The sequence below is a fragment of the Idiotropiscis lumnitzeri genome, chromosome 5, assembly GCF_059441095.1.
Source record: "Idiotropiscis lumnitzeri isolate Australia: NSW breed Sydney's pygmy pipehorse chromosome 5, RoL_Ilum_1.0, whole genome shotgun sequence".
NCBI classification, from domain to species: domain Eukaryota; kingdom Metazoa; phylum Chordata; class Actinopteri; order Syngnathiformes; family Syngnathidae; genus Idiotropiscis; species Idiotropiscis lumnitzeri.
Genome location: NC_142395.1, coordinates 20,945,938 through 20,963,224, shown reverse-complemented (window position 1 = coordinate 20,963,224; position 17,287 = coordinate 20,945,938). Strand labels below are relative to the sequence as shown.

Genomic DNA, 17,287 nt, shown 5'->3' with positions numbered 1-17,287 from the left:
TTCAAAATGTCATATAAAATATAAGAAATATTCATAATAGTGTCAGTGAATGTGAAATACATACTTAAAAAATCAATATATACAACCATATTTAAATATTAAAAAATATAAAAAATATTTGTAATCTCTGAACTATTATCAGATCATCAATATTGCTAATTAAATATTTATCTTTGTTATAAGAATAATAATGAATGCATTTTAATGCATAATAGGAAAAATAAATACAATGCACCTTTTAACGTTTAGACTAATAATACTGGTAACATTAATGATCAGGATCATCTAGCCTCTGCAGACCTTGCTAATTATCTGATTATTTGAATTTGATGTGTTGCAGCAGGGAGAGGTGGGAGATGGAAAACAGGCAGGACACCGGCCCTTGAGGAACAGGATTGAGGACCCCTGCTCTAAAACATGTTAGCGCCTTGTCAAGGGGGTTGAAAAATATGTTGCCCACTTTTCTCTGCCAGTGAGGACCTCTCCTCATTCTCCTGCTGTGGACATAAACATGAACACACACACACACACACACACACCCACGCACCCGCACACGCGCGCACACACACACACCCCAACACAAAAACATGCACACTTTTCTCAGGTAAAGGTTATAGACTTGAAAAATGCTCTCATTAGCTCCCAACCAACATTGTCAGGGTGTGTGTGTGTGTGTGTGTGGGGGTGTGTGTGTGAAGATAATGAGCTGTGGGGGTGTTGCGAGGTTGGTAACTAACAGTGTGACAACACTTTCCATCACCTAGAACCCGTCCCTGCCCACTTCAGCCTTCTCACCCAGCAGGTAGAAGGCCCATTATGTTTATTGACTGGACCGGCTGTCAATCAAACGCTGATAGCAAAACATTGGTCACAAGTGGATGTTTGCCCCGGAATACAACGCCGATACAAATCGCATCAGGGTTTGACTTTTTTTTTTTTTTTTTTTTGTAAATCGTGTTGGCATAATGTTGTAAAAATGCACCAAAAGTAATGGCTCACCTGCCATAAACATGTTTAATATTTCAGTTTTGGATGGTTTGTTTTCCGATAGTCACCAAAGACAAATGACTACAGACAAAAGAACATCTTTATCTGATTTTTTTTTCTCCTCAGGCTTACGTTGACATGTCATCAAGATAAATCAAAAGTAATGGCACACCCTTTGTTAATATTTCTAACGTTGCAGTTTTTACTGTTAGCTTGTAGTGCTCATCGCATTCTAAAAATGCAGAATTCAGACCTCCTCCCGATTATTTGCTATCGATCATCCTCCTTGCCAGGAATAATCTAGAAAGACTACCGCTGATGTTTCCCGGTGTTTATGGAAAAACAGGAAAATATTAGCACAGCAATTTTTGTTGAATTCTCCTTGGGGGAGGTCATTCTCCTCGAGGGCGTGTCTATGCCAAGCTGAGGTGTGGTCACTGACCTTCGCAATCGTGTGTCGGGAATAAAAAGCCAATAGTGCTCTTACTCCAAGACTAGATCCATCCCCCCTGAGGCTTTAGCGGCCACAAGATCAATTCTTCTCTACCTTCATCATTTCTCCTCTGCTGCCCTTTGCTAAACCCTCCATCTATCCATCCTCATCTATCTTTCCATTTATCCAGCCTCCCTTCCCTCCATCCATCTCTCCGACCACCATTTATCTCTTTCTTCCAGAGGATCTTCCTCAGCCCGCCCTTGTCTTCATCAATTGGGTGAGCAGAAGAACTATTTACTTTGGTGTAGCAGCATGTGGCTCACGCTACACGTTCACATTTGTGCTCACCAAGCATTCCGTTTTTAATGTAAATGGGACAACGGCTGAAGTGTTGAGGCAGGTAAAATAATCAGTGTGATTATCATTTGGTGAGTGGTGTCTAAGAATTGTGTTTCTTCCGCCGTCTGCTTGGAAAGGCCCACAAATTGCAAACGTTAAGTAGGGGTACACGTGCACCACCAGTAGAGCCAAATTTCAACATTTCCCTGCCTTCTGATCAAAGAGAGCAAAGGACTGATTGCCTGTGGCAGTGAAGAATCTGGTGGGTCGTCACATCAAGCGCATTTCTGAGGCGGGGGCAAACCTGAGAAAATAGACAGCAAAATGAACCAATCAGTAAAGAGGGTGTGACGTCAAAGAAAAATTGTCTCTCCTATGCGTCATTTTGAGTGTTATGAGGATTGCTTCACGAAGGATAGGTCACAGCAAGTAAACTAATTTGATTGGACGGTTCGTTTTGAACCAAGACTCAGCCGAGGTGAAGGGCTTTGTCTCCAGACCCACTTTTTTAGTGGGTGAGGCCTTCTTCTCTGTAGATCATCCTGATTATCATGTGGTGTGGGAATTGTCAGGGGTGCGTAACTGCTCACCCCTCCCCTCTCTGCGCCAGAGAAGGAAAAAGGCCGATGGCCTACAATTAACTTCTAGGAGGCGGTTTATTTACTCAACCCTGCAAGCAGCCAACCATATTGTGCCATGAAGTACCCACAAAAAAGAAAGGAAATGCTCATTACCGGTGAGAAAGTATTAGCGGTTATTAAAACCTTCAATTCATAAACCACAGTAAGCTATCAAACCGGTAATTGGCCCATGCTTAGGACTCTGATGATTGCCAATCAGGAAGCTTGCTCGTCAAGTCTGTTTCGGTACAACAGCAAACATGGTTATTTATTACGTATTTAATATATATATATAATTGTTTTATTTAATTTTAATGCATCTGTTTCAATAGAAAAATAAATTCTCTGGTGTGTAATTTCAAGCCCTAAAACGCCTGATTTTAATGAAAAAGACCCTAATGAGGTGACGATTTCAGTGTTCCAAATAGTGTCTTCATTGTGTGTGTAGTCATTATCTATACACACAGAGCCTTAAGCTCCTATACAAAAAAAAAAAGAAAACTCTTCCCAGCATGCCACCGCTGAGCGTCTTTGTCTTTACCTTCTTTGAGTCTTCCATTTTACCTGCCTTCCTCCTCTGCCTCAGCCTTTCGTCGCGTGGCGAAAGTTGACTTTCTTAATGAGCGACCGGTCACTGACCACTTTCAAGTGGGACGTCATCCATCAGAGCCGGTTTGTCGGAGGTGTCAAAGCCGTGCAGTCCTCTTTTTATTGGGACCTTCTCTTCACACGCACACAGCAGGAGTATTGACGTATTAGCAGCTTCTGTTGCCATCTGTGTACTTTTTAGATGTTAGGAAAAGATGTTGAAACAGCAGGAAAAGTTCACCATTCTTCTCTAATCATCAAATAAGTTCTCCAGCGGCGGAGCAAAAAACTTTTGCCTCAAGCCTAAGCCAAAGTTAACTTTGGAACAAATGCTACTAGTGAAATACAGTAACCCCTTGTTTATCTTGGGGATAACGTCTCAGACCACCATCATGAGTGATGATATTCGCAAATTAGCAACCTCACATTCATCCATTCATCAGCTTCAGAAAAAAGGTGAGCCGTGATTGGTCATTACCAGAGCCCTGAGCAACTGTGTCGTTTTCAGTTGACAGAAAGTGACAAAATGGCTGCCCCATGAGGTGCATAAAAACGGGTGGATTTTGTTGTAAATTTGTCAGCACTTGATATTATGTAACCAAGTCTGGATGAACATGCTTTTTATTTATTTGGCAAAGAAATCTTAAATAAATGCTAAAATTGTTTTTTTTTTACTGTCACTAAAACACAGCGGAATCTTTGTTCAGACTGGGTAGATACTAAAAGTCTCAGAAAATGTAAAAGTAAAAAAAAGGATTTTAAAGCTGTAACCCTAAAATAATTTTACAATAACATTATTTATCAATAAGATGAAGAAAACCATGTCAGTGCAACATTCTCTACTGTTTTTCCAGCTTTCATGGTAACCTAAATTTGTGAACCTTTTGTAAATGTAAGCAATGGCCACTAGATTAGGGATAGCGAGGAGCACCAAAGTCAAGCATACAATACAATACAACGCGATACGATGCAAGACATAACGTAAGAGTAAGCAAGTCTTAAAAAAAAAAAAAAGATTGTTTAATTCCACTCATATAATTGCATTTTGTGTGTTTAAAATAACTTTTTTTAGAGAAAGGCACGATATCTTAAGGATGACAAATAACGCCACTGACTTCCCCTTTAAGAAATTCATTTATTGCTTGGGCCTGAGCCCAAAAACATCAAAAAGATGAGATTTGCAGCAAAATAATGGCTGATAGGGATAAGGAAAAAAAAACATCAGTTAATATGTAAATTCATAAATGCAGAACTGTGGTTATCTTGCGGGTCTCTCACTGTAACACACACGAAATAGCAATAAATCTCTTGCAGTAGAGATGTGTTGTGCCTGGATTGTTGTGGCTCTACACTGGAGCCGTGAAAAGCTAAATTTAGACTTGCTTGTATATTATTAAAAACAGTTTTTAAACTGCTTCAAAATCTGCGAAATAGCGGGGGCAGAAACAGTGAACCGCGATATAATCTACATTTGCTGTGACTACTCCCCCCCAACCCAAAATGTAGAAGGATGCCAAAAAGTCACCCGAGCTTTGGAGAGTTGAAATTGAAATAAATGTGCAAGAGTGATGCTCGCAAAGTTTTGATTCTGCCTTGAAGCAACAACCTCGGCGACCTTGAGACGTACGCAAAGCTGGACGCTGCCAAGAATTTTTTTTTCTTTTGTTGTCAAAATTGAAGAGTAGCTGAAATCAATGGTGTAAAAAAATCTATATATGCAAATGTGACATGCAGATTTCACACTCGGTGCTCTGATTTATACATTTATAAATTATTAGATTATAGAATATACATATATGTACTAAGGAAAAAAGGAAATCTTGAAAAATAAATTTAGGAAAAAATTAAGCCCTCTCTGATTAAAATAAGATGCTGACCATTCTAAAAATATAAACTTAGGGAAACACAAAGCCCCCTCTGATTAAAATTAGCTGCTAACCAGTGTCATTAATTGCTGATATATGATGAGCCCCAAATACCTCTTTGACTGAGGTGGGAATTTATGGACCTCATTCACATCGTGTTTACCAATACTCTATGGGTCTAAATTGTAGCTTCATAAAATGGACATTTAATGTCATTTATATTTTGATTCCAATACGTTGTATGATTGACATGAAAAGACGGTGTATTCGTGTCGTTTGTCCGAGTGGTGTTGCCGTACAAGTTCAGTCCCGATTCGGTTTACTCCGCAGTTCGGGTAGTGACAACAATGACGCTGCTGCAACTTTTCGTCACTATAGGCATCTTTCTGTAAAGGAAGTCATAAGCCCACTCCTTTTTAATTTTATTTTGTAATTCATGCTGATCATGATCGCCAAGTCACTTCTATTCCTTCTTGTGTATGTTCACATAGACCACGTGACGCCTGGTGAGTTTAAATACGTTATTTTCCGTGTAATGACAGTATCGGTACTGACAGGCATGTATAAACAACTCGAGCGCAGCAGGGCACGTCAATATAATCAATAGATTGATATATCATGTGGAAAATGTCAACTATGAAAGCGTGCATTGAAATTTTAGCATACTGTATTCACCAATGTTAGTTGCAAAGTGAAAGTAAAAACAAAAAAGTAGACGGAAGGTGGACAAAAATAACGTAACATAAATGAATAATGTAACAGAAATTAAGAGCATATTGGGGTCTAAAATTATATTTTATAAATATATGGTTAGGGTTTTTTTTTTTTTTTTGGACTTCAATGTTAGCATGTATTGGAATCCGAACAGTATGTGCGTCAACAACCATAAATGAATGTTTTGTTAAATGTTGAATATATTTTATGCAAGATAAAAATATTTTTTTTTTCCACTCTTCTCAGTGATTCACACCCTGAAGTATTTCCGGACGGCATCTACTAACATTGCGGCCTTCCCATCGTATATCGAGGTGGGTTACATAGACGGAGTTGAGTTCATACACTACGACAGCAATGGCAAGAAAGCGGAAGCCAAGCAGGAATGGATGGAGAGAATCACTGTGGATGAGGCTGAATACTGGGAGATGGAGACGCAGAGAAATATTGTCAACGAGCACGTCTTCCAAGTCAACATTGATGTCGCCAAGAAGCGCTTCAACCATACAGGAGGTCTGTTTAAATATTATTTGGTATCTTGATTTTTTTTCAGGAATGAGTTGTCGCTTGGCCAATTTTGGGGGCAAAAATGTGTTTCGCTCAGGGGTTCACATTCTCCAGTGGATGTTTGGTTGTGAGTGGAATGATGAGAACGACGAGGTGGATGGTTGGAATCAGCACAGCTATGACGGAGAAGACTTCATCTCGTTGGACACCAAGACGATGACATACGTCGCAGCAAAACCCTAAGCTTTTATCACCAAACTCAAGTGGGACCGTGATCACGCTCGGAAAGAACACAGGAAGCATTACTACACTGAGATTTGTCCTGCTTTGTTGAGGAAGCTTGTCAACTACGGGCAGAAAGTCTTGATGAGAACAGGTAGAGTCACCTGAAAAGTTTGCCCCTGCTATAAAATTTATACCCACATTTGCGATTATAACATTTAGATAAAAGGTTTATAATCAACTATAAATGCCGCAATATATGTAGAAAAAGTACTTTTGTCCATATAGGAACGTTACTGTGTTCCATCTTTTCTTCTCCGTTCATGTTACCTTTCTGTGCAGAGCTCCCAAAGGTGTCTCTCCTCCAGAAGACACCATCCTTTCCGGTCACCTGCCACGCCTCAGGTTTTTACCCTGACATAGCCGACCTTTTCTGGAGGAAAGACGGCGAGCAGCTCCACGACGACGTGGATTATGGACAGACCCTGCCAAACCACGACGGAACCTTCCAGATGACCGTGGACTTGAAAGTGGAAGTGACAGCTGAGGAGGAGGGCCAGTATGAGTGCGTGTTCCGCCTGGCTGGTGTCAAGGACGAAATTGTCATCAAGCTGGAGAGAAGAAATATCCTGAGCAACACACGCAGTGAAGGTGAGGAACATTCATTTAGGTCAAATGTGTCCTCAAAATCAGCATGCTGGATTTTGGTCACTGCTCATATCCTTTCCTGGTCGCTTGACCAGTCCTCTCCTCTCCTGTCCTGTCTGGTAACATGTCCTGCTCATGTTCTCTCCTGTCTGATCAAGTCCTGTTCTGAACACTGCTTCTGTCCTGCCCTGGTGACTGCTCATACAATACAACTTTATTTATATAGCGCATTTCACAACAGCTGGAGCTGTAACAAAGCACTTTCCATATGGTGCAATATAAATTAGCAGGAAATTAGGACACAAACTAAAACATATAAACACAATACAACTTTACAATACATACCACAAGAACAGCGACAATCTCATGAGTCAAAAGCCAAAGAATAAAATGTCTTCGAACGAGTCATGTCCTGCTCTTGCCTTTCGCCATGCTCTATTCCTGTCCTGTTTTGGTCACGGCTCTAGTCCTGATCATTGCTCCTGTCCCGCCTTACTCATTCTGTATGTCCTACCATCCTGATCACTACTCCTGTCCTGAGTACTTATCCTTTATTGTCCTCGTCACTGTGCCTTTCCTGGCTTGGGGTCTGCTCATTTCCTGTCCTGCTCAATCACTAATCAATTCATGGTCATTGCTCCTGTCCTCACTGGTCTATCGTGTTATCAATGCTTCTGTTCGCTTCTGTCCTGTCTTGTTTCATCATCTCCTGCTATGGACACTGTTATTTTTACCGCTTTTGTCCTTTTCAGTCTGACCCTAGTCATCGCTCATGTCCTGTCCTGTTCGCTCAGTCCTGTTCACTCCTGTTGTGCTCCTGTCCTGGTCACTGCTCATGTCCTGTACAACCCTATTTGCTACTCATTCCTTTTTTTTTTTTTAAAGAAGAAGAAACGAAGAAAAAAATCATCACCATCGTTGCCCCCATGGTGGTTGTCACTCTGGTGGCCCTCATTGTGGCGATCGTCATTGTCATTGTCAGGCGTCTTAACTGCAATCATGGTGAGGGACACAAAGTTTTCCCAAGAGGACATTTTTGTCCCCTACCATTGGTCAGAAGACATAAATGTAAATGTGTTTCTCTTTCATTTCAGACGATTACACTCCAGCTTGTAAGTCGAAATTTTCTATATGCTTCTTTGCACCAACTTTTATCGCAGTCAGGGTTCATTCAACTTGGGGCCTGATATTGAAAACCTTCATTTACCAAGGTCTTGTCTTCACCTGTGTGACTTTTTGCTCCCACAGCTAGTGACGCTGGTGTCGAACTCTCAGAGAACGCGAATGTCAAATGCTGAGGAAGACAAATGTGCCAACACAAAAGGGAGAGGACGCTCATATGGACTGTGCGCAGCTTCCAATGGCTGGGCTGCAAGACAAAGTGCCACCGTATTAGCAGTGGGGCTGTTTCTTTGACTAATCCGATTTTAAATTCGCCTCACAGGGGCAATCTAGCTGGCCCAAAATATCGTCAGCATATTTGCGTCCTCTGATCGGTCGCACAGAAATACGTCTGTTGCAATCTGCGCACAGGAATACATTTAACAATCAATATCTTTGCATAGTTTGGTGTATTCATATTTCTCCTGATATTAGATGAAGATTGATTGTGAACTGCTCCAGTATTAATGGTTTCTATAACCGTGATGTGACAGTGCTGGTTTTAATGATGAATTAAGTCGGGTAGGTCCCCACTGAAGGGTCAGATACCGAATTCAAGACACATCATTGCAACTAACGAATGTAGATGATGAAATATCAAGTGTTTCTGCGCATTACACGTTCACTTTTGATGTAAAGCATCTTGCAGCTTTTGAAGGTACCACTGAACACGTTCACACATGTCTATGCACAGGCAAATTTCATCAGATCAGGTTTTTAGATCTCACGAGTATAGGTGTGATTTTTTATTTTTTTTTTAAACCTTACTTGAGTTTGTCAGGTACAGTCACAAGTTGTATTGATCAATGAGCTTTCCACTGAAAGGTCGGTTTGAGAAATAGTTTCACTGTTATTTTAGTCAACAACACTGTATGTTCAACTTTTTCCACAAAGAGCCACATACGCACCTAAAAATGGGTGAAAAAAAAGAGCCGGCCCACTTTTTCCGATAGCTTAATAAGCAGTTCAGCACATTTAAGAAAACGAAAGAAAAACTCAAATTGTTGAATTCTTGTAATGTTTCAAATGACACTTTTAACATTTTTGCATAGGCAGTGTTAAATTTTATTTTTATTGGACCACAAATTTAGACTTTGGACACCCCTGTTTGACCCAGAAATGTTCATGAGTCAATGTGACCTGCTGCACATTTATTCAATAAAAAATACATTTCAATTTTCAATTTACATTTTTAGTTCAAAGGGTCAGCTTGACCCGCTGCATGAAAATGTTCGAAAATAAACTTTTTTTTTTTTTTTTAGTTTACTGGTTGGTTTGTCTTACGACTAACATGCTATACTAGTATGCCAAAGTTAAGAGGAAAAAGTATATGGTACTACCTTAACTCATTCACTACCAGCCGAGTAAAAAATAAATTAAAAAAAATAAATTGCTCTTTGACGTCTTCAGCCGTCAATGGCAGTAAATGAGTTAACTCGTTCACTACCAGCCGAGCAAAAAAAAATAAATAAATAACGTCTTTAGCCGTCAATGGTAGTAAATGAAGTAGATGAAAAGCCATTTGACTATTTCTATCATGAAAACAAATTAGCACACTAACAAAAGGTTTTAATTTGAACAAGAACATAAAAAATGCCGTAAAATAAATTTATTCTGCCACCTTCTATGAAGACTTGCTTTAATTTTTGAGTTGGGGAGGGGCACAATGTCTATGAGACAAGTTATTTTTTTGGGGGGGGGTGGGGGGGCAGAAGTTAGTGACAGTTGATGAATTTTTGATGGCTTTATTTGCAGATTGTCATCGTATTGTTGTTGTTGTCGGGGCAGATGCTGCGGGATGTTTTCACGCTGCTGGAGCTCATTTAAATTACAGAAGACGACGAAGAGGTGAGCCAACATCTGCACGCCTCTTTTTAGATAAACACAAATCAGCCAGAGAGAACAAATGTGAAAAAGATTCATGCACCGCAGTCATCCGTGTGTGCGCGTGGTGCCGACTTCCCATTTTCATTTAATCTCCGCTCACACTTGATGCTGAGAGGAAGCACAATGCACATCACACGCACGCACACATATCAAAGATAAGATTAATGATAGCAAAGAGTTATAAATATGGAGATGATGTTCTAACGCCTACAAACATGCTTTGAAGTCTGAACGAAACACTTTCTGACAGCAGCACAAACTTTTAATTCGCACCTCTTTGTTTTAGCTCTGCGTGAAAATATTCCGTAATGAAGCGGACCTAAAACAAAAGTGGACTTTTCCAACAACTTTGTGGAGTGACTGTCATTTGAAACGCTCATTCTGGCCCGAAGCCAACGCTAAAATCCCAATCCTGGCTTGAAACTTTGATTTGAACTCTAAGCCTTGTTTAAAATCCTGGTCTGAAACGCTAAAAAAATTGGAACGTGGATTTTTTTTATTTCAAACCCTAATCGTGACCTGAACCCATAATCAAATACGTAATCCTTTGACACCCTTGTTTGAAATATTGATCCTGTCTTGAAAACCAAGAGCTCACTTGAAACCCTAATTGCAAAACAATTGTGGCCTGGAAACCCTTTTTTGAAACTCAAATCTGATTTTAAAATCTAATGCCGACTTGGAAACATATTTAGAAAACATTACCATGTCTTAAAACACACCTCCTAATTTAAGTCTCTTATTTAAAACCTTAATCCTGTTTCAAAACCCCCATTTTGATTTAAAAAAAAAAAAAAAACTGAAACCATGATCCGGCCTGGAAGTATATTTCATAACCTCAATCCTTTATTGAAACCCTGATCCCAATTCTTACATAAAATTTTGGAAATGAAATTTGATACCTTAATCCTGATATCAGACCCCACCTCTTATTTGAAACCCTAATCACAATTAATAATCCTGACCCAGGACTCTATATTTAGCCTCAAACCCAATTTGAAAGTCTGAGCCTAGTTTAGAAACAACAACTCTGATTTGAAACCATAATCCGGGCCTGGACCTCTACTTTGACATCCCAAACCTGTCTTGAACCTCTAATTGGAAACCCAAATGTGAATATTATTATGGTAACAGACAGACTACATCAGGCATAAAGCAAAACCAGAATCACATTTGTATTATTTTTTTTTTGTAATCACATCAAACAAATGGAGGTGAGTTGCCATCCAGATCGAGGGGTGGCTGCAGGTATGACGGAAAGCTGCCGTCAGGCATGGGGAGGTGTGGACCGGAGGGCCGCAAGATGAAGAAGGGCGGCGTGACCGGCGCAAAGTGGCAGTCATACGGTAAGTGCCGGGGAGGCTCAAATTCGACCGGGCCGGCGTTGTGCCTCCGGTTCCCCGTGAGAAGACTATTTTGCGACTCCAGCTTGGAGATGTGCTCGTCTCGTTGCACGATTTCGGCCGCCATGTTCTGCTGCATGGCGAGCATCTGCGCCCGCAGGTCGGCCACCGTGGTGTCCATGTTGCGTTTGGCGCCCTCTAGCTGGCTGCTGAACACAATCATGCTGTCCTGCACACCCTGGAGCGCTTTTTGAAAGCGGGCGCTGCTTTCTTTTTCCCGTCCGGCCAACCACTCGCACCATTCTTCTTCACGCGCCGTCTTGGCGGGCGTTTTTTGCACGTACTCCTCGAGCCACAAGTTTTCCTCAGTATTTTGCTTGGGGGAGACCACTAAGGCGGTTTGGCCACCTTCGCAGCAGTGGCCCTCCCCCGAAATGACCTGGAATTTCTGCTGGTCCTTGTCCGCCACCAGCAATGGATTGTTCTCGTCCTGGGTCTGAAGAGAGACGCTGTCCGAGACAGACTTGGGGACCCCATCTTCATTTGAGAATTCGTGTGGCTGGAAAAGACCAAAAGTCGATTGTATATTTTTTTTTTTTACATTTACAGTTCCAAACCCCCACATTGGCTGAAGACAATTAAGATCAACTCTCGTAAACTGTGGATATAAAAGGTCTACATACTATTGTTTAAATATCAGGTTTTTTTATGGTGTAAAATAAAAATATGAGAGGAATCATTGCAAAACTATTTCCACCATTAATGTCACACAACTACCGCAACTCAATAAACCAGATCTAAATGTTAAATTAAAAAAAAAAAAAGAGAGTTTAGCTGTTCTACTATTTTTTTATCAGAAGCCTGAAATTTAAGTAATTGGTCGTTGGAACTATTCATAATTCGCTCCACCTTGAATTAGTCTTTAAATTCAGCTAAAGAAAAATATCACTGTCGACGACTCCATTTCCCAAGCATATAAAAAAGATGGGAGGCTGTTCCCACTTGTAGCAAACGGCCAGTACGTGCCAGTAATTCCTTCTGCTTCTTCAATGTCGCCATTGGCAACCGGCTTTTTTCTCTTTTCATCAATTTTTAATGGCTGTCCAGTTCTTGGTGACGTCACCGCTGCGCCATATTTCGCCACCTGATGACGACTGTCTTCAATGTTCCCTGTTACATTTAATGCCTTGAAATTCTTTTGTACCCGGTCTCCTGAATGATACCTGTGAACAACAAGATCCCTCTGATGCTGTGGAAGATTGCTTGGTGACTAGGTGACTTAAAAAAAAAACGCCAGGAAAAGCCTACTAGAACATCTCAAGTTTGTGGGTGTTAATTGTAAGCCATTTAAATGGCGTTGGGTGTCTGCTGACGCCCATTTAACATGGGTTTAAATGTGACTGCTAAATCTGAACACAACCATGTGTCTCTAGTCATAAGAGGGTGTGTACACTTAAGCAACATCATTATTGCAAGTGTTTAGACTTGGTTTTTTTTTTTTTTTGTTGCAATGGTTATGAGTCACATTAATTATGGGACTTTTTTGTGATTTAGCTGGTCTTATTTTTTGATGTCACAAAAACCTGACATTGGTCCTGGGGCATGTAAAAATTTTATATCCACTGTACAGATACTGTATCCTCTAAAGAGTATTTTTATACATACACGTATATACATTGTGTATCACATTTATTAATATTTAAAAGTATAGATATATTTTGATGTATGTAGGACTAAGGCATTTACATCATACACAATGCCTATATAATCAGGTGATTTGCATACTTAATGTCACATGCACCCCTATTATATACCTCGTATACATCATTGCAGTTTGTTTTATACACCTCATATTTAACATTGAAATAATAATATCTCATAATCAAAAATTTCATGTTCATTTTGATGTAGCACATTTGTCCATACATCACCAATGTACCAAATGTAAGCAATTACTTTACCTCTGATATAGCAAATTGCAATCATTTTTAATGTATCATATACCATATTTCAATCACATTTAACGTTTAATGTCACATTTGTGCAATATATAAAGTACTTCTGCCATCATGTTTAACTCATTGACTGCCATTGTCGGTTATACACGTCAAAGGTCCATTTGAATTGGACTGGCAGCGAATGAGTCATCTTGTCTAACGTTGCCCCTATTTACATTGACTTTTTTATACCATTTATGCACCATATTTGCATCATATGTACCCTTCTTTACTGCACCTGTATTGTACTATAATGACTGTTGTGAACGCACCTGTTTCGACATGTCCGCTTTCTTCTTTTTTGCCTTATTTGAAACCAGAAACTTGACGAGACTGCTGACAACATTCATGCTTTTGCTTGCGCAGGCGTCTTGAGGCCCCGCAACAAAACGAGGGCTGTCGCGTGCTATCAGCCACTGTGTTTGTGTCGCCTCCTTAACACGAGGCGGAAGCCATGATCTCACAGAGGCTTCAAGGTGTGATGTCACAGGGCTGGGAACGGGGGTGTGGTCTCAGGGGGTGATGACAACCATAGAATAGGAAATGGAACTTGCACACGAGGGTAGGAAAGCTGGACATGATATTCCTGGAAAACTTTGTTTGAAAAACTCGCAATGTTTTGAAACAATGATTTTAAAATCCTAACCTTGGTTTAAAACCCTACTTTGAATTCATAACTCGACACTAAAATGCCACTTTAAAACCCCGACCCTAGTTTCAAAATCTAACCATCACTCTGGACTAAACTTTATGTTGAAGACCTGGCCCAGATTTTAAAACCTAATTAAAATTTAAACGCATGCTTGAAAACATACTTCTAAATCCCAACACTGACCTGACTCTCAAATTTGAAACACTTAAATGAATAAGAATTCATTTGAACCCAAACCTGACACCTTTTGACTATTTCTCCCGCTTGCCGTAATATCATCAGGTATCCTAATTTGACGCCATTTGCATGTTGACGCAAGTGCCATCTTTTCTCCTTCTTGAGCCTCCCAGGTCGCGTTTGAATAATAGAAAGGGCGTCTATATTTGAGACCGTCATCAGTTGGCGAACAGAATTGAAAACATTCCAGGCGTCAGAAGACGGCGCCAAGGGGGCCCAATAACAAGAAGTCGCATGCGGAGGCCCACTTTACACTCGCCGTAGCCTCCTTCGATGCCTCTCGCCAGCTGTCTCACTCACTTCACTTTTGGGCTGATGAGCACCATTCACAACCCACTGGAGAGATTTTTCATGTGATAGAAAAAAATAAATAGTTATTTTTTGTTTTCTTTTGTTTTTTTACAAACAGTCAAAATATTGTATTTGTTTAATAAAATCTGAATCTAGAGTCTCAATTTTTTTTTTTCTTCAAACATAATTTCTTTATGTTTGGAAACAAATTATTCAGAAAATTAATTTGATAATTGTGATTTTTGTTTGTTATTTTTATAAAAATAAATAAATATATAATCAGAAAGTTGGGTCATAGTGACCAAAGTACCAGCTCGCCCCGTTTTTCTAATCAAATTTGGATATTTTTGACCCAACTGTTCTGAGAGTGTGTCTTTTGTACTCTGAATAACAGTTGGGTCAAAAATAACGGGTCATTTTTATATCCAAAAAGTTTTCAAGGTCAAATGAGTAACTTGTCAAAAAGTCAAAGTTTTGAGGATTGTTTTGTTTTATAAAATAACCCAATTTTTGGGGTTGCTTTGAACAGTGTTTACAGTTTAGTGTGTAATTCAATAAACAAACATTTTTGGGGGTAAAAAACCCAAAAAGTTTTCTTTCTCCTGTTTCGACCCAATTTTTACCACATATATTCACGTTCACATATCCATAGTCTCAACCAGTCCATTCACACATTTCTTGTAGATAAGAGCGCGCCCTTCATGTTGCGGTGTTGTATCGATTTCTGTGACCGCCTCCTCACCTTTGACAGCAATACAAAAGCTGCAGAGAGTGCAGGGAAAGGTTGCCACAAGTTTAAACAAACAACCTTAAGTCGCTCACCCACTTTCACGAGAACATGAATGATTGGTTGAGCGATAAGAGGACTGTCCCAATATTTTTGTCCACTTGAGAATAACCTGACTGTAACATCAGATCATTGATTGGACTTCGTTGAAGTACGCGTGGAAATCATGGCGGTATATCGACTGCCGCAGCCTCCTGATGATGTGGTATTACGTCTACGCGCTCCTTGGGCACTATTGACTTATTGGCGACCTGTCTTATATGATGCTAAATATGAACGGCAAGTTATGATGAAATATTGCCAAAGTTTAAAAATTTCATGTTGGTTATCGGCTGAAGTGCTCACTTGAGAAGCAGGAGAGGTCACCGACTAGTTAACATCACGTGCGCTTTTGCGCAACATTTTGAAATATTTATGACACACGCATGCGGAGCTGTCCAGTTGCATACACACTTCGTGGAAATAAGGGTCAACTTCAAAATATACAGTAAATGATCGAGTTATTTAAATGGCCCATCTTGTGATCGGTTCCGAGATTGTTCTTGTAAACGCGCTGATCGGCGATCGTGATCAGCCAACAAAATTCTGCTCGTGTCGAGCCTACTTCACACGCACAGCTTCACTATGTTTGGCATCACGCTTGTCTTGCACGCACTTTCCTGCCGTTGTTTGTTGTGTCGTTTACGCCGACGAGCTCCGAAGCCCCCAGCGTCCGCTCACCTCCCGCAAATGCATCTTGACGGCCTTCGGCGTCAGCTAAACAAAGACCAATCCCCAAAGCCTGACAGATGAGTGCGAGAGGCAATGAGAGTGACATTTTTCTGCAGCACTCCAAACTCCAAAATGTTCTTTTCATCCCTGCTTTGTGATGCCCGGCTGCCAATCCTTTTCTAGCCGCCGCCAGTCCTTTCATGGGTGCCACCGCTCCTTTCATACTTTTGATCACAACTCAGGGCCGCCGTTTTTTTTCCACATTCATTATTTAATATGCAGCACATTTAGGAACGGAATAGTCTTTTATTAAATGCCAATTTTCATTGGACTGAGGATCAGCGCCCAATCATTAATTTGGGACCCAACATTTCTTCAAAATTAGTCATTCACATTAAGTGTTGAGGACATATTTGATTTCTAAAGCTGACTCAAAATGAATCGCAGATTTTGCATCTGTTCTAAATATACAATAAATAGATACTTCTCAAGTTTATAATATGTCGAACAACATGGGCGGATAAATATGATTGACTTGTGCAAATATAATATTGAAAAATTTCAAATTCAAGCTGGGCCCGTACATCAAACTGTTACTTAGTGTACGGTTACTGTAAAACTTGTACGTTTAAATTCAACACCTATTGCCTGCTGGCACAAATTATTTTGCATTGCAAGTACAACATCGCAAATGTGATTTATAAAGATAAAAAAAATGGAAGTAAGCTTAACTGAATTTCACCACACAATGAACATTCACAACACAGCTGTGCTTACCTGCTATCTCCTTCCTTGTTTTACGTGTTGTTTTTTTCATCACGTCCAGACTGATTCCTCACCTTCCATGAAACAGCACTCCAAATTCTTTTTTGTTTTGTTTTTTATTGGTCCTTTTATCCACGCAGCATTTATTTTCCAAGTTGCCTTCAAGCCAAACATTTTGCTCATGTTTCTTGCGAACCACCTGTTTTCTTCTTCATTGGTGTCTTCCGGTCAATTACTCAATGCACTCAAGGTCTCAAGGTTTTGTTGTGTACGCGTGCAGCACACTGCCCCAAAGAGTCCAAACGCGTGCACAGCAGGAACGGCACAGTAAATAGGCACTCAATGTCGTGCAGTATAAAGCCAATGAAGGCGGCGTTAAATAAAATTGTGCGGTTTAAAGGAATTGGCATTTTGGTGTAAATAACGCGTTGTTTTTAACTTGACACCTTTAAGTGTCAGTTACAGCCCAACACAGACAACACATTTAATCAGACATATCAATACACACGTACATAAATATATACACGCAC

General features: G+C 40.2%; 1 pseudogene across 1 annotated transcript; it reads left to right on the top strand.

The window, feature by feature from the left end:
- Positions 1–5,115: 5,115 nt before the first annotated feature.
- On the top strand, positions 5,116–12,064 carry LOC148337256 (H-2 class I histocompatibility antigen, Q10 alpha chain-like; annotated as a pseudogene). The gene is made up of 8 exons (XR_015843200.1): positions 5,116–5,341; positions 5,796–6,062; positions 6,154–6,432; positions 6,621–6,929; positions 7,812–7,928; positions 8,021–8,038; positions 9,843–9,935; positions 11,189–12,064. The product of XR_015843200.1 is annotated as an H-2 class I histocompatibility antigen, Q10 alpha chain-like (transcript).
- The last annotated feature ends 5,223 nt before the right edge of the window (positions 12,065–17,287 follow it).